A 24,373-nucleotide genomic window follows, 5' to 3' on the forward strand; every position below is an offset into this window, starting at 1 on the left:
CTCGAGGAGGCTCCTCGAGGTAGGGTTAGGAAAACGATTGCTATTGTCTGCTGTAATGAGAAGCAGGTGGACGCCTCGGGGGTTAAAGGTCAGATATGGATGACATCAACTTATTCATGGGAAAATGTCTGGATGACCAAAAGGCTGTTGATTTCAAGAGCTTTCTCCTGAGTCGCTCATATTTTAAGAAAACATGGTGAGGTGTGAGTGTGCCGTAGATTGTGTGACCATATTCTTAGTATATTTTATATATTTATCTTGTTTTTCATATTTCATCTAATTTTATTCATTTATTTAGCCATTTTTTTATTGCAAAAATCGATTTGTATCTTAATATTCTTTCAGTGAAAGAGACCATATTTTATTAATATATATTTATCTTGTTTTTCATTTTTTACTTAGAGATTTATTTAATTATTATTCTTCTTAGGTGAAAGTAAATAGACCATATTCTTAATTGCTTTTATCTAATTGTATTTCTTTTTTTAGCATTTCTTTTTTAAAATTGTACTACACATATCTTTAGTTATTATTTTTCCTATAGTCATTTTTTTTAATACACTGCCATATGTTCTGGGTACAGTTACATGTTGTATGTATCATGGAATCAATGTATACAGTGAATAAATATATGAAAAAGGAAAACCCTTTCCATCTTCATATTGGTGCTTGTAACCTGCCCTCTCTGTGCGCTCTCTCACCTACACATTGAGTTTTCCTCTCCAGTGTGCAGCAACAAAAGCTTATAGCTTCTCAGTAACTCCATACAGGGCTTCTGCTTTACAGCGCTGTCATGGTCGCTCTTTCTCTCGCTTTAAGTCTGCATTTCACCTCCCCTTTTTCTCTCTCTGTTCCCCCCGCAGGGCAGTCAACAGTGCAGCAGGAGAGTTCGCTTTTACAGCTCTGTATTTAAAGTGCACGTCTGTATTTACAGCGTGTCAGGGCCACGAGTCTTTCAGTCAGATGTGTTTTCTGCTCTCATTGTGTCCGTGCTATGAAAATGCAAATGAATAAACACATTTTTATACAAGATTGTATCCTTGGTTTGCTGCTTGTTGTGCAAACACTGCAGGTTCATTGAAGGCAGTTTGGTATCAGGTTGTACTTTGCCCTTTTTATAATAGACAATCTAGCTGCCTCCAACTGTGTGGAAAAAGGGAATGTTTCAACATGATAAACTTGTATTTGGGCATTTAGGCACACTGTTGGTGTTCGCATAACACCGTTGTAACATTTATTATACTCAAAATGTTCAGTTATCCTGTTTTAAATGCCAAATGTATATTATAAAAATCTATTTTCTTGCATTAGAGAGTAAAACATACACACATTTTGGAGGGATGATGATTAACGTGGGGCTTGTATCTGATTACATTTGATTTTGCTGACGAACAGAACAGAATATGTTTGGATCTCTGTGAATAAAAACATTTTGTATGAACAACGAACGGGGTTGCAGTTGAAAAACGTATTTTGCTGATCTAATGATGCAAATGTGGTTGGAAGGCAGTTTTTTGAAAAGACAGTATCTCATTAATCGCTGAGTCATGCCTACTTTTGAGCAATCGAATCAAACCTGCTAGCCAATAGTAGAGCGAGTGTTACACCGCAATTTCAGTATGTTCTGGAAGTAAAAAAAGGAGTCCAACGGAGGTGTTTCAGGGTGGGGGGGGGGGGCAGACCATTTACATGCACACAAACTTATCACACACTACAGGAATGGGGAAAACTTCAAATTGATGATAGGGCCTCTAACATTCTTTTTATATTTCATATATAGCATTTCATATTAATTGTTCAATAGAAAATTAATTACCCAGATTAGGCATTAATACAAAAAATAAAGTGTAGTCCAAAAGCAATCAAATATTTACTCACACACGTAATTTTTCTATGGTTCTGGGATCAAAAGGAGAAGAATAAAGCAAACACAGCAGAGAACATTAAAAAAAGAAGCGCCTGACTTGAAACCCAAACCAATTGCCTTTTTTTCTCCCTCCCTGAACAACAATTACTGCTAATTATCAGCTGCCCTCCTCAGCTCAAGCCCTTAGCACTCGAGGCACGTAGCCCTCATCCATCCGCTCACTCAGGCCATCTTTCTCCGCCTCTTTCTCCGTCTCTAGCCTCCTCTTCCTGTAACCAAACAGCACAGGGTGTCGCCGGGTCTGATGGAACAGCGTGAGTTCTGGCGCTTCTTATTATTCACTCCCACCCTCCTCCTCCTCTTCTTCTTCCTCTCCTCAATCTCCTCTATCCGCCCTTTTGCTCTCGCAGCGTGCATTGGATGTATTAGGAGGTATTACCAAGAAGGCCTGGTGGCACCGTGCTCACACCCCGACGGACGCACTGCAGGACGGAAACGAGGAAGACGAACGCGTGGTAACACAACGGAAACACCCATGAGAGCAGACAGGAAGGAGGAGGAGGGGCGGAATTTGTTCTTTAAATGTATTCATTTTTTTGTCTCCGTCAGGCAATTATACTAGTGCATTTAGGGTTAACAAAACACGCACCAGCCTTAAAAAGCCACGCAATGCGTTACAATGTGGCCTGATATTGTGCAACACAGTCTAGTGCAGGATTAAGCTCTACACAATTCAGGTGTTTAACATTTTCTTAGACCCATCAGATTCTGTGACCACTTGAGAAGATCTTTCATTTGGTCGTGTGTGCGTGCCCATGTGTTTGCAGCTGATCTGGCATACTAATCGATCCATCAGTCTAACTTTAAGACCTGATGTGGTTGCGAAGATTGGCAATTTTGGAAAAACCTAATTTATTGACTGTTTTATACCGCCATTGACTGTTGACTCCTTTTGGCTTGTAGGGGGCGCAAGTGATCAATACCTGGTTAGGCAGCAAATGGCGTCTCCAGCAACTGGCTCGCTTTAAAACAAGTCTGCCTTTATCTGTTGAAAGTTTGCCCCTTTTCTTTGCTTAAAAACTGACATCCATATATTTGGTCTCATTTTGGACTGGAGCATCTTCAGATGAATTCCTTACAAGATGAGTTATGATCCACTAAAGTTAAGCACGATACAAGGTGAACAAAATCCACGTTTCTGTTATCTTCTCCGCTTTGTTGACTGTAAGGGAGCCAGGAAGGGACAATTTAGTGAGATTCAACTGTTATTTGTTTGGGAAGAGAGAAGGAGACACACCTGATGGAGATCTTTAGTTTATAATCTCTGCCTGCCAAACACGCAATTATGTTTTCAACGAAGCTGTGTTTTCATAACTTCTCTCTTTCCATTGAACCTGTTCCTTCTTCTGCTTTCCCTCTGGCATTCAATCAAACGTCCAAAGCCTGTTCCTGTCTCTTACTGTTCACATACAGTAAGTGAAAAGGCCTGCCATACAACATCCACAGAAGCCTCGGGGGAGCAGTTGCTAACGGGCTGCGTTCATCATCGCATTGCCTCCCAGTAGTCGAGGCTAAAGCCTACGACTGTACGCACACACACACACACACACACACACACACACACACACACACACACACACACACAAACACTGACATGACACACATGTTGGTGAGCCGACTTTTCTAAATCTGAGCAACATTAATGATGACCCAGTGAGAAAATCTCCATGCAACAGACCCTTCATTCCAGATTATGGCTCTCTGTTTGACGCAGCTTAATGGCACCAGAGGGGCACGGGCAATATTAATCTCACACACACATTCAAGCACACACACACACACACACACACACACACACACACACACACACACACACACACACACACACACACACACACACACATATTCCCTGAAGCAGCCAAGACGAGTCATTGCGATTAAGTGTGTCAAAGAGCGTGCAGATGCATGGATGTGCTTTTGCACTGTCTCTAGGTTTGCTCATTTATGTAAGAGCGTTTAAGTGACACAAGATGTAATGCTGCGTTCCATCTACATTAGAAATTGATGGACCAAACTGGGAGCGACGTCACACCCGAGTTGACTGCGTTCCAGTAGCACAAGTCGGAAAAGACGCCCTTGTTTACAGCATTAGCAGTCACCTCGGGTTAGCAATACCGGTTGATAACGACGCTTTATTTTGTATTTTGTGAATACAAATATTGTAGCGCATTCCACAGAACAAAGATGAGCAGTACCATATTGTTTGTACAGTTGATTTAATGTGACACAAATAATACAGAGGAGATAACAATGTTATATTATCAAAGTGTTCTCTTTCTGTTCATACGTGGAGACTCCATTTGGAATGATGGTCTCGTATGATCTCGAGTATGGCAAGGTATCTCCGAGTTTCAAAGTAGGGAAGTAGGGAAGTCCTACCTCCAGTTGAAGTCCTACCTCCACTTCCCAGTACGACTGGAACGCACCATAATATCGTTCCATTTGTGGCAAAGACACAGGCCTTTCCAAAGACACACTGCAGCTTACTGCACCAGCCGCAGTGTGGCTGCTACTGGAGGAGAACAAAGCCGTGACTCTCGGACACATCACACAGACCAGAGCCATCCAAACCCCAGAAGAAACTCTCCACCGCTCCGCTTCATTGTGCCGCCGACTTATCAGGCCAGTGCTGAATAGAGAGCGCTAATAGAATTATGAGGAGGGAATGAAAGGAGGAGAGAAAGGCAGCGATGTTTCTGTTGAGAGCGGATTCCTTTCCAGGGGAGAGCGGCGGTCTCGCGGACATATGTTGCAGTCATTGTGCCGACTCCAGTCAATAAGGCCATGGCTGACACTAAATGAACTCCCAGACGCAGAGTGAGAGCACCCAGGTGGGTCACATCTACAGCTGTAGCTGGGAAGAAAGGCAAGGAAGAAGAAAGAGAGAGATGTGTACTGAAGAAAAAGCTATTTCTGGTGAGGTTTGATGCGGAGTGAGCAGGTGGAAAATGTCCAATCGAACACAGACACACATCTTAATGCTGTGTGTGTGTGTGTATGTGTATGTGTATGTGTATGTGTATGTGTATGTGTATGTGTATGTGTATGTGTGTGTGTGTGTGTGTGTGTGTGTGTGTGTGTGTGTGTGTGTGTGTGTGTGTGTTTCCTCAGGAGAGAGGCAGAGGAAACAGCTGGAGATGGCCGATCATCGCTGGAACACAGCTCAGAGACTCACACCGGGGTCAATCAGCTGCTCAGCGTGACACATCAGGGTTTAATGGTTTAAAAGTGCATCAGCTTCCTGTCTCACGTTATTAACTTAGTGCTTTATAAAGTGCTTAAGGTCCTTCAAGATGCATTTACAGGCCATGTATGGATTAATATGTCTGTTTGTTAAATGAGTTTTGATTCGAAAACATTGCTCAAGAAAGTATTTCATTGTAAGAAACATGAGTGAAAACAAAAAAAAACAAGAGTTTAGATCCATGTCGGTCCAAAAACGATATAATTTAATCCTATAGACATATCTGTGAAATTGTTATTATTTATCAAGTGAATTCTCTATTTATGGCCAAACGTGTGTTTTATGGGGACGTTTGGCGACCAAATTCAAATCAGTTCATCCTTTCGTCCAAGTAGACATTTGGACCAATTATTACAAATGTTCCTGAGATATGATGTCTGGAGAATTGGACAGATGTACGTACAGTATGGACAACCCTAAAACATTATTCCTCATCGTGGAGAATCATAAAACCCCCTTATATGCTAAAACCATCCAAGTTTGTTTTTTTAAAGCGTGCCATGAAAATTAGACTCTTACTCCAAAGCGATAAACACCCGTCACAACAGGTTCAGACATTTTCCTGATTTCAGCTTCCTCAATACAAACAGCTCACACACACACACTCTTCAGTTTTCATTCATTTCAGAACATTTTCTATTTCCCCAGCATCAATCATTTGGGCAAATAAGGCAGAATTACAGGATCTCAATCAGAAGAGGACAGCGTGTTCTTCTCCATTGCAGCCATCATTTGCTACAGATAAGATGGGAATATCTTTACATACATTTCGAAATAGTCATGAAATGAATTGAATGAATCCATTTGAATTTAAATGTAGTAATTTATTTTGAAAATCCATTTAACAGAACAGTTTTTCTATCGTAAAAAAAAAAGCACCTTACAGTATGTGCACTTCTATGTTTGTATGTGCAGGCACAGAACAGGCTGCACTTATATCACTCAGGTGACACAAATGGCTCCACTGAGCACAGACTTCCATTTTGAACTGGGCGGATAACAACATGTCTGCACTTGGAGCACATGATGGGCTTTTATATGACACACCAACGCCCTCGGGGACAAGCGTATGGCAAATTGGAAATATGGTTATACAAACATTTGAAGGAGATACAGCTTCTCTGGAGGCAAAACTAATCTGATTGGTTGAGATTAACCTCAGTGGGCAGAGCCAGAGCACCACAGTTGTTGAAGTCCATTACACAGATTGACGCAAAGAAGGAACCACAGTATAATCCAGAAGATATTCATTCATTCATTACATGGTATCCGAGGCAACTTATGATTATTTTCTCAATTATTCCGTTATTAGTTTAGTCTACAAACCATCAAAAGAAAGGGAGAAATGCCCATCACAACATCCCAGAGCCTATAGGGTGGTGTCATGAAATGTCCTGTTTTACATTACATTGTTATTTAACACCTCAATAACGTAGACGTGCCTTTTCCATTAAGTATCTTGCCCAAGTACACTTCCACATGTTGACTGCAGACGCTGGGAATCGAACCACTGACTCTCTGATTGAAATACAGCCCATTAGGCCACAGCTGGTTTTATCCATCCAACCATTAAAATACGCAAAACATTATTCAATCTACTACAATGAAAGAAAGGCTTATCGCTTGAAAAAATACTTCTAATTATTATTTTCTGAACAGTTTGAACAATTAATCAATTACTTGTGCAGCTCTACATCCACATATGGACACATGGCATACATAAGATAAAGTCAGTTATTGGCTAGTGTTACTTTCATTTAGACTTACTTGCTAGTCGTGGAAAACCAATCTAGTATGTATTTACTGCATTATTGGTTAAAAGAATACTTATATTTCACACTGATCCTTTTTCTAAAAGCACCACGAGGTAGTCTTTCAAAAATAATACCTACCCAGACTCTCATCAAACTGTTAGAGAGGGTTGTTTGACTAGATGCTCCACCCAATATGTCTACAACCATGTGCAGCTTCATGCCAAGCAGCCAGCACCATTTCAAACCGCTTTCTAATTGGTTTGTTTTTCCTCTTATTTTTCCTATCGTTTTTCCTATTTTGTGACGCTCGTATGAAACGTGTTAACAGCAGCACAGCAAGCCTTCTGACTGCAGAGGGTGAAGGAAGGACACAGATGTAAGTAAAGATACTGTAACCACCTTAGTAAACTAACCACTACCCAGACATACAGATAAGAGGTATGAGGTGATTGGATAATGTATGCCCCCCCGCCCCCTCCTTAGAGCCTTTCTGTGTGCTCCAAATGCCCCGGCTACATGCAGATGCCCTCAGATTGCCTCTGATTGGGGCTGAAGTCATCGCTCTGCTCTTCTTATCTTTCATGTTGGCCACATTAGTGACAGGAGAGTAATCAAAGCTGCCATTAATGCATGGCCATTTCCTCTGCCCTTGTCATGCAGGCCCACAGGGCAGGACTTCCACTCCACTGAAGTACAGCGTTTGGTGTGCGGTTGGTTTGGGGGCATGACGGCTTAAACCGCCCAGCTAATGGATTTTCCTCATTTCCTGTGGCTTTGGACTTGAAAGAAAGAATGATGCCTGATGGTAAGAGGAGTGATTTGTTAAGAGTGCACATTTAGATACAAAAAGAGCCACCTTTCACCTCATCATAAAATCAAGTCAGTAATGTTTTAATGCAGCGGTCCATCCAACACCATGGCTGACTGTTTATTAATGGACGGGTTAGACACAGAAAGATCTACATTAGTCGGCTGCCGTAGAAAATACAGCTTCTCCAGACATGGACGTTATAAGGCCTTTTTCAGTTTTAAGAAAACAAAATAGTCAACAAATGTCACAAGTAATGATATTCACAATCTTGCTGAGAGTAAGAAGATTTAATGACCAAGCATAATCTATTTCCCAAAATGTTGAAATATTCTTCTAGAAATGTTGAAATTCGAGTTGTCATTTTTTAAGGTCGTTACTGTAAGCATTGCTGCAGTATTGCTATTACTGCATAAATAAGCCTTCTCTGGAAAAGTTGATATCATAAAAGATGATAGTGAATATAAGACAATGCAGGTGAACATGTAACATTTCCCTGGATTTCATTTCTGCAGTATCTGCTCGAATAAGTATGCTTAATTACTGTTTTACGGAGAGTTAGCTGGGTCAACTGACATCATACACTGACATGTCTTATAATACTAATCTCACTTTGCAAAATGTTGAACTATTACTCTGAAATATTTGGTTAAAACCAGTCGCCTCATATCATTATCACTTATATGATTGATCCTAATATGCAACTCAGGGAAACCAACAAAATGCTGATTAATTTCATGACTTAATTCACTAACCTGATTATTTGTAGCATAATAGGCCAAGTACATGACTGTGTCTAGCTTATATATAAATGTCTTTATGATGGGATGAAAGGATGTCAGCCCTGTATTCACCTATAGAGCCTCTTCTCTTTCAGACTGGCTGACAAAGAGCACAGAGTGGATCTGAATTGGACTGGAGGAGATAACCATTCATACATCTGTTAGCAACGTCCCATTAAATCCAGCTGAAGTGTCTCATTCTGCAGCTTCATCCAGCCTGCCTCCCACGTTGTCTCCCTCTTTGAGTCACACTACGAATTACTGGAGGTGATTTTTTTCTTTTTTTGTAATCATGTAGCTGGCTGCTGTGCACCATTTCATTTAACTCCTGAGTTTCACTTTAATCAACCCTGGCTTAGAATTACCCACCATCCACCACTGCGCCAGTGTCTCGCACGACACACATGTCTTTGAACACTAGCTGCAAAATATGTGAGTAATTAGTAACGTAACTCCCCCCCCCCCCCCCCCTTCCCTCCATTTCTTTCATGTCTGGATTGAAATTTATTGCTGAGACAATTAGTTTAATTATACAGTTTGGCCAAGAAGCGGTATAAGTGGTAACTTGATCCGACTTGTGAGCTTCTGTGTGTCTCCACGTTTGACTTTTGCAAAAGCAGAAAAATGTGCACTGATGTGACTTGGCATTGTGCTCCGGTAGCGACTAGCATGTCTGATTTATGACACACAAATCTCCGCGGATCACCGTTCACGCCTCGTAGTCAAAGTAATACACACTTGACAAGAACAGAGGAGAGAAGTGTTTGAGTCTGAGGGGCAGCGAGGGCTTTAGAGTCTCAGAAAACCCCAAAAAGCGGGAGACTTGGTGGTGAAAGACCCAGCAGGGTATAAATCAAGGCATTTGGGAATATAATAGTAAAAAATCAGGGAGTGAGCTGTGAGTGACTGCAGCCTGTGGTGTCCTATATCCAAGGGCTGGGTCTGCTAAATTGGTGGGTGGGGTACACGGTGGCTGTTGATAAACAGATAGAAAACAGAGCTCAGCGCCTATAAATACACTATAAATACACATAGGGAAACCCTGGAGCCATGGGACTACGAGAGTATGGTGAGGGCACAGTGGGAGGGAGGGGAGGCTCCCAACCGGAAAGATATTCAGGGAAAAACAGAGATAGAAATAAGAGGGGGAGAAAGCAAAACAACTGAAGCTATGAATCAGATGGAATGAGGAAGGTATCCGGGAGGTTTAACCACAAAATATACAAGCAACAAACTTGATCAGATCTCACTATGAGTCAGTTCTCTGCTTTATAAGAGAGGAACAAAAGGAAAGGCTGCATCCTCCAGCCTTCGAAGAGACCGCTTTTTTTTATTGCCCCACCAGTATAACCTCACAGATACAAGAGGAAGCTGGAAAAACACAATACAAAACTGACCTTGTTAAGCATTTATAAGCACTGTCTGGGAGGTTTTATGAGCGAGGGAAAAACAAGAGGAACGATAAACGTCGGATTCAGATTTTCCAGGGAGGGATGGGAGAGCGTAGAAAAGGGAGGAGAGAAACAGGAGAGGACTAAAGGGACGGCGTTAAGTGAGCCTGTGTCTCCCAGCTGAATCACTCGTATCATATCAGGAGAAAATGAGAAGGCGAAAGCGTTGACGTAGCAGTAGAGCTCGCCTCTCGCTTTCTATTCTCTCTAGACCAGAGATTAAGAGGTGTGGCTGGAGGAAGAAAGAGTGATGGTGAAAAGGAGGGACAGGGAGAGAAAAAGGGACAGAGAGAAACAGGAAATGGCCTTGGGAGGGTAAGAAAAGAAGCAGAGAAGTGAAAGAGGAATTAAAAAAGGAAAAGGCAAGACTACTCAAGGACTTTCCAGGCCCAGATGCTTCAAAATGTAAGCATCCAACACGGGATACATTGGAAAAGAGAGCAAGGTTAATTACTGTTACAAAACTGAGAATTTATAATGAGAATTAGCAGGCTGTACAGATGCTCCCACACAATTAAAAAGAGAGAGAGGAGGGAATTATTCTCAACTGCTGTGATATTACAACACACTATGCAAAACACAGTACAACAAAACGCTCGTAAAAAAATACATCAAATGAACTTCAATATCAACAAAATACATAAATTCAAGCACTTTTTATGCACCATGTCTACTGATGTCTTTTTTCCCCCCTCAAAAAAGGATTGTAACCTTGTACTGGGCAGCTTAAAGTGGACCTATCATGCTATATTTGAAACATATATTGTAGGGCCATACCTATATAAAACATGTCTGTGAAGTTTTTTTTTCAAAATACCAAACAGATCATGCATTTTAGCCATGCCTCATTTCGCTCTATTTGCTCTATTCCAGCCCTGTTTTTGCAAGGGCTGATTCTGTGGCAAATGAGCTGCAGCTGACCACGCCCCCCTGCAAAGGAGGGGGGCGAGGCACAAGCGTCATGTTACCATGCTGTTACCATGCTGTTACCATGCTGTTACCATGCTGTTACCATGCTCTTACCATGCTGTTACCATGCCACGGCAACCTCTCATTCCCCTGATAGGTGGAGAGTTGCCCATATAGGCGGAGCTCCCTGTTTCTGACGTCAGAACAATTTCAAATCTGTATCAGTCTGTATCAGATCCGTTGCAGCCCCGTTTTTAGAGATTTGGGTATGGAGGAAAAGAGAGAGGGTTGTGTTTTCTGACACTTGGTGAGATCCCTGACACACCGGGGACACATATTCATGTATAAAAGACGTACAAAAGTGCATTTTGCATGATAGGTCCCCTTTAAATGAGCTGGTGGCAAAGTGTGAGCGGACTAAAAGCTATACCATACCAAATATAAAAAAAGGGTGGGTTCTTATTTGTTTTTGAGTGTTTTTTAAGAAATACTTTATCCCGCCATGTTAATTAATCTATCAATCTTCTAACATAATAAAACAGTTTTCACTTGGAAGGGAAGGCAGGAGAGTGTTTTTTAAGAAATACTTTATCCCGCCATGTTAATTAATGCATCCATTTCCTAACAGAAGAAAACAGTTTTCACGTGGAAGAGCAGCGCGCCAGGGGAAGCAGGAGAGTGTTTTTGTGTAAGTGTTTTAAATAGCAATGTTTTTGAGAAATCGCTTGTGTTTGGGGAGTAGTCAGCAGCAGTGATTACACCGGTCGAGTTGTGTGAGACGTTGTTAACGGATGTTTTGCTGTTGTTAAATGCGCCCTTTTTATTTCATCACGACTTTGCTTGGGTTTTTGATTCATTGTTCACAGTGGAGACATGCAAGAACAAAGCAAATGTTTTTCACAAATCCAAAGTAACAATGGCTGAGTAACTGTGGGGTTAAGATATTTAAAAAGGGCCCTATTATGCACATTTTCAGGTTCATATCAGTATGTAGTGTCTCTACTGTGACATGTCTCCATGCTTTAATGTTCAAAAAGCTCTTTATTTTTCTCATACTGCCTGTGCTGCAGCACCTCTTTTCACCCTCTGTCTGAAACCAGAGCCCAGTCTGCTCTGATTGGTTAGCTGGCCGGCTCTGTTGTGATTGGTCAACCGCTTAGAAATGTCACGCCCCTTAGCCTATCACGTACAATTTGTTGGTCCAGTAGCCATGACAAGCACGACTGGGGGGAAATGTAGGATATTAGACTTTGACGACCATTTACATGCACAAAAACAAAAGGAAAGGGAAAACCCCCAAAAAGCACTAAAGGGACTTAAGACGGAGAGTCTAGTGAGACATTTCAGCGTCACACAGTTTTATTTATCTCCTAGACTAAAAGCAAGAAAAGACAGAAAATGAATCAGCCCTATAGACAAACTGCTGCTGAGTCCGTAGCAACAGCTTCTAATGACGTACACCGCAGTGACAGGTGCATTCAGATTTAATTAAGGTAATAAATAAAACATGGTCAAAGAAGAAGACTGATGTAAACGTGCATATTTAATATTTCCTAAGTCTGTTGCACTTAACCGGAGCTCGTCCATTACTGCGCTGCAGAATGAAGAAGTGAATATTGGCTGAGAGCTCAAACAAACTGCTTTTAATGTCTCTTACAAGGCATGACAGATGTGAAAGCCCCTCTTCAGACTGACTAATAAATTACGAGTTGTACTCTTATATTTAGGGAGAGGGGGTGTTTTTGGATGTTGCACGCCGCCGTGTTTAAGTGGTGTGCCTGCTTGAGTTGTTCTTGAACAGTGAATTAGGGGAGGACATGTGGAATTAAAAGGTGAAAGCCCTGTTCCAGGCGCTGGGCTGTGATTTTCTCGGATCATTACTTTGAATGATGAGACAGCCACGCCCCCTCTGAAGTTAGCTCGTGCTTGGACAAGAACTGAGACTCCAAAGCTCATATTTGAATAAGCGCTGGGCAAACACCATAGATGTAGCCCCCCCCCTCCCAACGCTGCACTAACTGAACACACAGCAGTCGTAGGAAAGCTCTCGCAGCACACTAATCCGTGCCATTTTGCCAAGCTGCTTTCTCCTCGCTGCTCCTAACAATGCAGAAGTCACTTTTCCTCCCTCTCCCTCTCTTTTTTTATGCGAACAACAAATCATAATCCTTTGGTGAGCCCGACCATATGGTCTTTTTCTTTATCCTTTCTTTATCCACACCCCACTGACATTAATAATCTTTTGGAATGGGTAGACGGGCCAAAAACACTCCCGAAATTAAAATAATCCCACTGTCATTTTTTGTACTTATTTGAGCTGATGCTGAATAATGCCAACATTATGTCAAAGCTGCACTAGTCATTTTTTGTATAATGACTGTTTAAAGGGTAAGCAGGGTATATGCAGGAATCCTGAAGTCAAATTGAAGACCTTTTAAGACCTTTTTTAAGACCCTTTCCATACATTTAAAGACCTCATCGCCACTTTGAGTTTTAACCGGTTACCTTGGCGACACACTTTACCTCACATTGACTATATACAGTATTGATTGTCCTTCCTCCTTATCTTCCAACCATTTGGACGCAGACTTGCATTTCCTCATAACGATGTTGTTTAACAACCGGCGTAAACGGACCTTCGCTCGCTATCAAGCAGTGAGCGTGCGATGTCCTGTTCAGATGACGTCAAACCCAAAGGGATGCCATAAATAAACTACACAGAATCACACTACACACCTACGCAATGATTACATTCAGGCAGACTGTAGAATACAACCTCTTTGGACAATTTATATACTTATTGAAAACAAGCTACAAAATGTAATACCTTGGAAAATGCCGTTTAATACTTTTTAATACTTTTTAATAGCCTTCATTTTCGATACATTTATTTATCAACTTGTAATACTTTTTAAGACCCCGCGGACACCCTGGTAAGGTGTGACTTTTAGTGACATAAGAATGCCATTTTAGCGTCTTTCAGTGATAAAGACATATTTACAGTGAAAAAAAGGTGCTAAATACCCCCTGAACGCTACCTGCAGGCAGTGAAGCATTAAGCAGATCAAGAAACAGATATTTATCCTCAGGAATTGTTAAAAGATAACCGTTTGGCTTGACATATAAAAAGCTAAAGGAGATCATTGTGTTTAAGGAGTATTTATGATGCCCCCATTGTCCAAAAATACAGTTATTGCAGGTTAAAGGTAGTGCAGAAAGCTTCAGATGCTAGAGACTAGCTAGTTGGCTTTGCTAAAGAGTTTTAGAAGTACTATGTTAGGTTCAAATGTTAAGACAATTGTCGGGTGGCTGAAAAAAAAACTAAAAATAAAGGTTAATGTTGCTCCCTTTCTGCTGGATGTGTAAAAAGCTGCTAACATTTGGCTCCCTCTGATGTCTAAGGTGATAATATGTTATGTGGTGTTTACAGCTTGTTGTGCTGCCCCCCCCCCCCCCCCCCCAGGCCAACAATTAAACCTGCTCTCAGTCTGCACACATAACACATATCTCTCTTTGAAGCTGTAACAACTTTAGACAAACAAGGCAATTATATATATAATAAACGTTCCATTCCAGTCAATGTGTTTTTTAACTGATGAAAAGATAATAATGTATTTTTGACACAAAACATAACGGTTGGTATTTGATTCGATGTATAATCTCTTATTTGATGTTCTTCTTCTTTCAACAACGGCTACATTTGCATTTCGTGCCAATTAAGTGCCTATAAACTGTAATGAAACCGAATTGTTTACGCAATTAAAATGCAAGTGTGCCAATAAAAAGAAAATGGGCAACTCGGTCTGAGTGTGTTATTGTGCCACTTAAGCAGCATATTTTAAGGGAAACAAATCACATGCTGTCACCGCTTTCAAATGATACTCTTATCTCTCAGACAACCAGAAGCTGGTACAGGAGATGCAACATTATCCGTTCCTGTTTCATGAGAGCCAGAACATGCATGTTGGGACCTGGATGGCTTTTTAATCTTCCCATCTGAGCTCGGTCGCATCACTTGTTTTGACTACCCAGCCTCTTGCTTTTCCTCTGAAGAGGCCGTCAGTGGTGACGCTTGCGGGGGCTATGCAGATATTGAATTGTAAAAGCAGAGCGCTCTACTTTAATCAAGCTCATACAGTATGCAGCCGAGTGGAACAGATGTTGTTTAATCTGCATCCTTACCATTGGCCAGAGTGCTGAAAGCTGTGGTTAACACAAATGCTTTCCCACCGTAACCTTAGTCGTCGCTCGGGCTGTTTGCTAATTACGTATCACAACATGCCCCTCTTAATGCCACGTTCCTGAACGACCACCCCTTGGAGGGCAAATCTTCAGGGGGGGAAGAGAAAGCCTAATTAGACCAAGTGTCCATCTGCTGAGAGGGAGATGTGGAGGGGTGAGTTGAAGAAATGAGATAAACGCAGTAAAAAACGCCCCGAAGACCTATAGTGCTATAATTAAACCTGACAATCAGGAATGTTGGAGAGCGACGGGAGAACATGGTATTTTACCTCCTGCTTCATTACAGTCTAATGATCCCCCCCAGGTATTTTCCCTGACACTAACTACAGCTTATAAAAAGGGATCAGTTTCTGCCGCCAGGACAGCGCTAAGAGACGAGGGGCTTTAATGGCTAGTGAAGGTGAAGACAGAAAGTAAGGAGGAAGATCACAGGAGAAGCACACCAGTCTGAAGCTCCGCCACGCAATAAAACACTGGATATTTCCTTAAAACTGGAGCTGTCTCACCCTGTGGCGGAATAACAGATACTTTGTTTTTTATAGGAACCACAGAGCAGGGTTGTTTCTCCAGGCCGTTGCAGAACCAAGATCAAGAAAAGTCAAAGCACCGATTCACAATCTTTTGCCCATTCAGAACGTCTCTCTTCAAATCCAAGCACATTCTTCCTCCATAATTAATGAGCGACGCTTTCACCCTGAACACATTTAGAGCATTCAACTCTGGGAGCGTTTAGAGGTTTATCTGGCCAAAGGATTCAGGCTCAACAAAAACAGGTGAAAATGCTTCTTTTCAAGACAATAGCCGAGCTGTTTTCTTACAAAATGTATCTAGGCCATCCACTGGAAACAACTAAAAAACAAGGTTTGAATTGAAAGACGGATGTTGACATTTGATAGCCGGCAGCCAAGAAAAACAAACTGCAGTCAGGACTGATGCTCAGTTATTCCCTCACATGATCTAACAGCACAGAAAGTAGATGAGAACATGGTTCTTGGCTTGAGATAAAGGGACTCAAGTTTGATTTATTTAGTGTCACCCTGCTGCCAAAATCTCTAACCCTGTGAGATGACAGGTTGCAGAAGCTGTCCAGAGAAAGAGCAAGTTGTGAGACCTGGTTAGATTGTTATCATGCAACCTGAGTTATATAACTTGACCCCCTTTAAAAGTTAATGCTGTCTAATAAAAGGTGTCTGGGACAGTAATGAGGTTCATTTTTAACCTCATGAATATTCAGTTTGTAACCTAAGCTAAAACAAATGTCGATGTCTCCACTTATCGCAAGTACTCGATACTAAACGCAGGACACATGACACTGTCCTACCCCGTCTTTGTTCATTGACTTTTCATCGAACATAAAAGGCTCATTTTCCAGTCATGAAACACCCTCTGTGCCTTTGCTTTCAGCATCTGGTTCTCAATAAGAATGGCAGAGCGGAGGGCCCGTCCCACGCCAGATGAATCAGTGTCTGCCGCCATTGTCACATCAGCTGTTGTAGGTGTACTGTGTCCAGACAGAGAGGAAAGCATGCCTTTGAGTGACAGCTCCTTCAAAGCAAAGAGACACGATAACAGATGGTATCGAGGCCTTGCGTTCCCTCAGAAACACGGGGCCGGATCAGGTTTTCTGAGATGTGTGTTGGCGAGTAATTAAGCTCCTTTTTTTGTATTATTTCCACGAAACAATGAATGAGTTTATCAGGGATGAACCGAATGAGGCGAGCCAGGAGCAGCTTGCCTCTGAGACTGCGGAGAAATGGCAGCACAACATTTAAAATGCATGCGTGCACGAACACACACACACACACACACAGATGGCAGAGGAATTTAGCCAAGGCTTTGATATGCAGATTGGATGCTGGCTTGTCATTTCTGCTGGCTGCAACACTGTGTTATCGTTTCCTTCAGCACAGCATTGGAGCTGATAACATTTACCTGAAGGGGGCAGTTGACTGATAATATCATCAAGACATTTCTGCTCCTGGAAGCCTGAACGAGAAGCCGCGTCTGCCATAACAGTATCACTGCCGAGTGGTGCTCATATGCACAAGCACGCACATGAGCACACGCACGCGAACACACACACATCAGCACAAGACAAAGAAATGTGGCCACTTTCTGTCTCAGTTTGAGTACTGAGACAGATTGGAACCCTGTACGTCCAAAGTCATCAGTAGTGGCAATAGAAAAAGTGCCACACACACACACACACACACACACACACACACACACACACACACACACACACACACACACACACACACACACACACACACACACACACACACACACACACACACACACACACACACACACACACACACACACACACACACACACACACACACACACACACACACACACACACACACACACACACACACACACACACACACACACACACACACACAGCGACAGCCATGCAGAGAGACGAAGTGGTGAGAAGACGCTGATGGATGATGATGTTGAATTTCAGTAATACAAAAAAGGAGAGTTTTATACACTTGTCAAACGTAACGATTGTGCTTCTCAGCCACACTGATTAAAACTGGCACTGGGTGTTAAAGCACATTACTTACATTCTACATACATCATGATGGCTGATTACTGTAGAAGGCAGCACGCCAACAGTACATTAACAGATTAGCACAGATTCCCCCATCCCCACTAGACCGTAGATTATTTGCCTAAGCTTCTGTTATTGCATGTTCATAACATGTTTTTCTACAGTACGGCGGGCAATAGGTCTGCACTGCTTACTGCCCATTACCATGGAAACTTCAGCCTCATATTAAGAGATTATTATCAGTGGGCCAGTTTACCCTTGGCTTTTAATTATAGGGTGTTTTACAGCTGCTTGGTAAATAGCTCCTCAACCATTTTTGAGTCATAACATCAAATTCATTTTACAGTTAGTTATTTTTGTCCTGTAAAAAATACTGTGTAGAAAAGTGGTTCATTTCTTCAGTCCTTAGGAGTGATTTAAGCCTTTCAATGCTGGCCATTATTTTACCAATCTGTACAGGGACACGTAAAATGTACCCACAAATCACTGGTCTATCTTTAGTGAGAACGTAAACAACCCTGTTTTGGGCGTGGGTTGAATACAAAGCAATGGCTCATGGGTAAACAGGTCAATGAATAATGGCCGTGGCATGACCAATATTGATCATTACAGTTGTGCTATTTTCTACCCAAGCATAAAGATGAGCCGGGTTATTTTTCCGCACATTTCCACTATGTGAATATGGCAAAATGACTCTACCTTGCCTGGCAAATTACATCTGTTTTGCTCACATTTTTCAGGCGTGGAAGTCATTAAAGCAGACATTAAGAACAAATGCTCTGCTAGCGCGCCATCTCAACAATTGTTCGGGGGTGAATATAGGTGCTTCTGCCCTGTTATTCAGTGTCTAATTAGCATTGCATATGTAAGGCTCCTGTAGCATCAGGGTGGATTTAGTTTTTTTGCACACGAGGGAAAACACAGTGCTCTACATGATCCCAGTCTCTGCAGGGAAGACAGTAAAGGGGGTCAGATAACAAAGCCTCTGGGCTCTATTTGATCATATAGTGCACTCCGAAAGCACATGTGTGAGTGTGTTCACTGTACTCTATGTGCTTGTGTGAATGTCTTTTAAACCAAGCACTTGAACACACGTTTTCGTCCTCATCAGCACAAAAAAAGACCCTTGTGAAACAATTATAACATAAGGGAGAACAGTCAAAACATTGAGCGGGGAGCAGTGTGAAGCCTTAAGTGCTGCTAAATAACACATCTCACAGTGGCGGTAATTTCAGATTAATTATTCAAACTGTTTTCTGTACCAACAGAAATGAATAGAGCGGCGATACTTCCTGAGGTCAGCCGGTGCGTTTACAAGCGATTATAACGTCCTGCTATTATTCATGACCCCCGAGTGCTCTGTTTAAGATGGGGAGCATGTGCACGCAGTGTTGACTTTACAGTCCAAGCAGAATCATATTTTGAGCTTGGAAAGATATGTTTATTTCCATTGTTGTGTATAAAAAACATCTTATATCACATGTAAAATGCACTTGAATTAAAAGCATGTAATTCATGTAAATACTGGATATGCTTCCTTTTGTATGCCACAAGCCTGAACAGTATATAATTACTATATGTGCTGTATGTATCCAATTAGTGTTGTGTTCAAACGCCATTGTTCAGTGCAGCTTCCCTGATATATGGGCCAGCAGGTTGGGGGTTAACGTGGCACTTTCAAAACCCCCCAAAGCTATGACATTGCCACTGCGCTGCTGTGAATTTCCTCTTCTTTCCAAACAGAGCTGTACTCATCATCTGTGCTCTGAATGACTTGTCCTGAGGCAGTTCATCCCTTCATTTCCCCGACTCAAAGTCAAAGCGTAGGCACGGGAGACCTTGTGAATACAATATCCTGCAGCAAACAAGCGGACGTGCACACGCGCTGACGAAAAAACAACCAGAATATATACAAAAAGTGAAGGGGCAAAAACTGATGTTAGTCCACAGAGGGGTCGGGTTGTTTGGCGTTCTTTTGTTCGGGAACAATCGCTGAATTGTCCTGCTGTTTATCGGTCTCTCTGTCTCGTTGGAGGACAGATCTGGGTGGCTTTAAGCGAGGATAATAAGGGTATTTGTTGAGACATGCCCTCCCCATCTTCAGACAAAGATCCCTCAATCTTATTCTTTCACCTCCTACGGCTGGTGCAGCTTGATGATACCACATCCACCCTCGTATGCAGTCAATTTCCCACTTACATTTTACACAGACATTTCCTGCAGGCTGTTATTTGTGCTGCTGTCAATATGTTATTGACACAGAAGAGGTGACATTCTGTGGCTGCCCTCTCTTGTCTCCACGACGTGTCAATCAAAAATTACTCATGGACCCGACTGCGCTCAGATATGGATCGCTCAGCGGGGAGAGCAGATATCTCTTCGAGGAAAATTCGGATTGATTTGCGTGTGACTGAGTCAACAGTCGGTTGATTGACAGGAGATACAATTAATTGGAAGCGAGAAGGAACGGAAGAACGCCATTATATCAATCATCGGTTCTTCCCCCGCCTTCCTTAAGCAGATCATCTGCGCTCATCCTCTATGGGCTTTGTGAGCTCAGAGACAATTTTGTCTGTAAATATAACAATCATGTTTCCCTGGAATCACGATGGCAAGAAGTTATAATGATGGAAAGATGAAGAGACATAACAAAACAAAGAAAGTCTGAATCAAAAGGTCTATTCTGGTACGTAGAGTAACTTGTATCAAAGGTTCCTGGTGGCCCTTAAGCTATTACATGCATACCTTTTCATTGCACTAAATGGTACATATCTGACAGCAAAAGGCACATTACATGCATTAGTATTATCTGAACTTGAAGGTAAGCCTTTGAGGGTACAAAATGTTATGTTGCTGGAGTGCTCCTCCCAAAGGGACTGCAGATTTTTAAAGTATTTTTTCCAGAGAACTACTGAGTCCAGATTCAAGCTGTTGTCATTTTCTCAAAGCTGCTGGCAAAAATGGTTGTAATTGGTGAACCTTCTGGCAACGTAGCATCAAGTAAGCTGTGAGTCCAAAGTGTACTTTTTGTTCTGCCCAGAGCTTCACCTGTCATGCAACATAGCAGTTTGCCTAACCTTGTGATTGGTTGAGGTTGTCACGGGCAAACACAGCCTGACAGAAAGAGCTGGGAACACAACTCAACTGACAGAAATGTAACTAGTTTCATAGGTGTCCCTCAAGGATGTATTATAGGTTATTTTTAAATGTCAAGAAGTAAATATATGCAGATGACACAGTCATTTAAATATATTCAAATTCACCTCTTAAGTAAATATGGAGAAAAGTGCAGATTGATGACTGAATCAGGCTTGAATTGAATGAAGAGGATTTATGACATTCAACATGTTAAAAAATAAGTTGTGATTGTTTCCTTATTTGAGGCAATACAGAAATAAGAACCAGATTTCTATTTGCTTTTGTCATACTACCTCCACAAAGAAGTTTTATCATACTGCATTATCTGCTTTTCTCATATTTGTATTGGCCAGTGACTTTGGGCAGTATTTTAGCATATTCAACTTGAAAATAAGTAACACTAGCCTACACCCTACAGCGTACAGTAAGTGCACCATAAAACAAAACAATTGAGAACATTCTGTTATTTTTCTACCAAAGTTTCACCTTTCTCCATTAAGGGTAGATTTTACAGGTGAAGTCACTGTAAATTGTTTTCCAAAAGTGCTACGAGCTGTTTATTTTGGAAGCTTTTGCAAAAGATAAACATGTTTTTACCCACAAATGTTGAGTAAATGCTTCCAACCAGACAGAGTAAAGTGTTGGTTTAGTGGAACAAAAAAAGGAATTATGGAAATGCCGCAAATTCAGGGTTATTTCAGGACCAGTCCCAGCATAACAGGAAGCAGAGGATGACGAAGATGATAATTGAGCTTAGTCACCCAACGCAGCTTCGTTCAGGTTACAATGCAGTTGTTGTGACAGAGAAAAACTGCCATGGGGTTTTCACCTTAAGCAACACAGGGCTGGGCATCAGGTGGGAGGTTTGCGCCATCATTCAAAGCCTGATCTCACCAGACACTTGGTCTTAAAACCATTGCAAAATAAGAGTTAGCTAAGAGTGGGTTTATTCCATGTCTTGAACCTAGGACCGCAGACAGTATTTCAGTAGGCTGATTCATCTGTGTTACATCATAGTGGTGTCTCAATACGGGAGAAGCTGATTCATGTTCTGTCATGTAAACTGTGAAATCAAGGAGTATTTTACTCCATATAACTGTGTTAGGTTAGTTGAAAGCAATGATATTAAGTTGAAATAAAAACATATTAGGTTCAACTTAATAGTATTGCTTTTTTGAACTAACGTAATACAGTTAAGTGAAATGTGTTGACGTATAACACATTTAATTTCAGCCACGTTTCCGTTTGTTCAGTGCACAGAGAAACCTGAAACAGAGGCCCAGACTAGAGCAGCTGATCATCTTCTCTCTCTTTGAGAAAAAAAGGATCAATACAGCAACCCTGTTAATGGATTCCTTCATCTGCAGCGTTCATTAAAGAACGTTTGAGAGAGAAAAACAAACAAATAGAGTTTTGAAGACAGGGGGGGGGGGGGGGGGGGGGGGGGGGGAATGATGGAGAATACTAAGAATGAGAAAGAGACAGAGGGAGCGATAAACAGAGACAGCCGGAGCGCAGGTTTCCACAGATATGGATGGTTTGAGGGGTCGATCGTTACCCAGACACCGCCTGCCTGCCTGCCTGCCTCCAACGCCTGATTGCCTGGCACACATTTGCATTAGAGTTGAGAGGAGCCGAGCAGCAGAGCACAGCCGGAGAAGTGTTTGATCTCTCAGCCTCTGTCTCTTTGATGCACCATGTGGAAACACACCAGCACATTTGGAAACGAGGAGATGATGTTGGGTGTTAAGTGGATGTGTGTGTGTTTGTGTGTGTGAGCATGTGTGATCTCCACGGCAGAAATGACATGTAGCGGGAATGACACTGCAAATCTGTCAGGACCTTGATTGCAGTCCAAATGAGCACAGACGCCAGCATGGGTTGCCCTATTTTGTTAAAGTTAAGTGCATTCAAGCAGGAGGGGAATGGAAAACTCTTGCCCGGGTTTTTTTTAGGATTATCAAACATCACGGCGGCTCTGAAAAACCTACAACTGTCAAGCAACAGATTTACATCCAACCCCATCACCACGCTTGCTCGGGAAATGGTATTTCACATTTCCGTCTGGGTTCAAATTCGAGGCAGTGCACCGAGATAATCTGCGGATTTCAACTGTGTGCGTGTATCGACAGCATTTTCTCCCCGTCTGCCTCTCTTCCTCACCCTCCTATCTCTCTTCTAGCCCTCGCTACCTCGCCTCTCCTCCCCTCCTATCTCGCACTCCACATCTCTTCCCTCCTCTCACCTCTCCTCTCCCCGACCTGTCAGGATGATTTCAGGCTTGTTGCGTCTGGCCTGACTTAGGGTGGTAAGATTGAAGAAGTAATTACAACAGTCTCTGAATAGCTCTTCTTCCCACAGTGAAACCTCACTACCTATCATCCACAGGCTTAACCCGGCTCTCCATGCTGACATGCAGGGGCCGGACAACAGACTTGTGTTGAAAACCATTAACCCACAATTAAATTACAATCACCATAACAAAGGACGGGTGACTTTTAAATCCACCAATTGAGGAGGGATTAGGAGTAAAGAGCACTTCTCTTGGGGTGTGTTATCATCTAAATATGACAGGGTGGATAAAGGAAATGTGAATTAATCAAATATTCCACGGTATCTACCAGTGGGGCACTCTTTATGACTGGGTAGACTTATCTTCTCTACAAGTTAAGCCCAAGTGTATTACAAGGTGTGCCGAAGTAAGATTTGACACAAATGGAAAGGAGGTGTTGCTTTCACTCCACTTCACCTCCTTATGTGAGACTTTAATGATAAGCTGTAGTTCCCGGGTTGGATATTCTCATATCACAACTGGAATAGGATGAGGAGAGGAACAGAGGTGTTGGATCATGAAGCTCACACCAATTATATCTGGCGCCATTTTAGAGAACCAGCTCCAGAAAGATAATGATAACATTATGTAGCCCCAGGGTGAGCAAAAGTGAGACCTGAGAGGCAGCTGCCTGTAGCCACGGCTGGGCAATAAGCCAAACATACATACCTTAACTTGTACCTTGGACTGTTGAATTGTCCAATGTATAGAAATGCATGACAGCAGGCTGTATGTAGGGACAGTGGGGCTTTGAGCTAAATGCTAACATGCTCACAGTGACAATGCTTATCGTCTATGCGAATGCTAGCACGCTTAATATTGCCCACGTTCAATGTCTTTAATTGTGTTGGCATGCTGACATATGCTCATTAACACTGATGGAAACTGAGGCATGTAGATACTCGGTTATGACCAAAATGAAGGGAACATTTTTAATACTGACCTAATGATGAATAGCAACGTTATTACTATATGTCATAAAAGGGAAACAAATTTGTTTACCACATTTTATGGCAATCCAGCCTGAGGCGCTATATGCAAAGTCATGGGATCACAACTTTTTGCTGCTCTATAACAAAGAAAGACTTGCATGGTTCGGGTCTTATTTTCCTTTAATAATCTAGAAGGAAGTCTGTCTAATATAACATCATTTAATCTGATTAAAGGGTTCTTTGATACGCAGTGATTGTTGCTATTGACTGACATGCAGGCTCTTAATGCAC

General features: G+C 42.0%; 1 protein-coding gene across 1 annotated transcript in view; it reads right to left on the reverse strand.

Annotated features, from left to right (window-relative positions):
* fam20cb (FAM20C golgi associated secretory pathway kinase b) overlaps positions 1–24,373 on the reverse strand; it is a 62,280-nt gene that overhangs the window by 32,040 nt on the left and 5,867 nt on the right. The window lies entirely within an intron of this gene.

Source organism: Trematomus bernacchii, unplaced genomic scaffold, assembly GCF_902827165.1.
Source record: "Trematomus bernacchii unplaced genomic scaffold, fTreBer1.1, whole genome shotgun sequence".
Classification (NCBI taxonomy): Eukaryota; Metazoa; Chordata; class Actinopteri; order Perciformes; family Nototheniidae; genus Trematomus; species Trematomus bernacchii.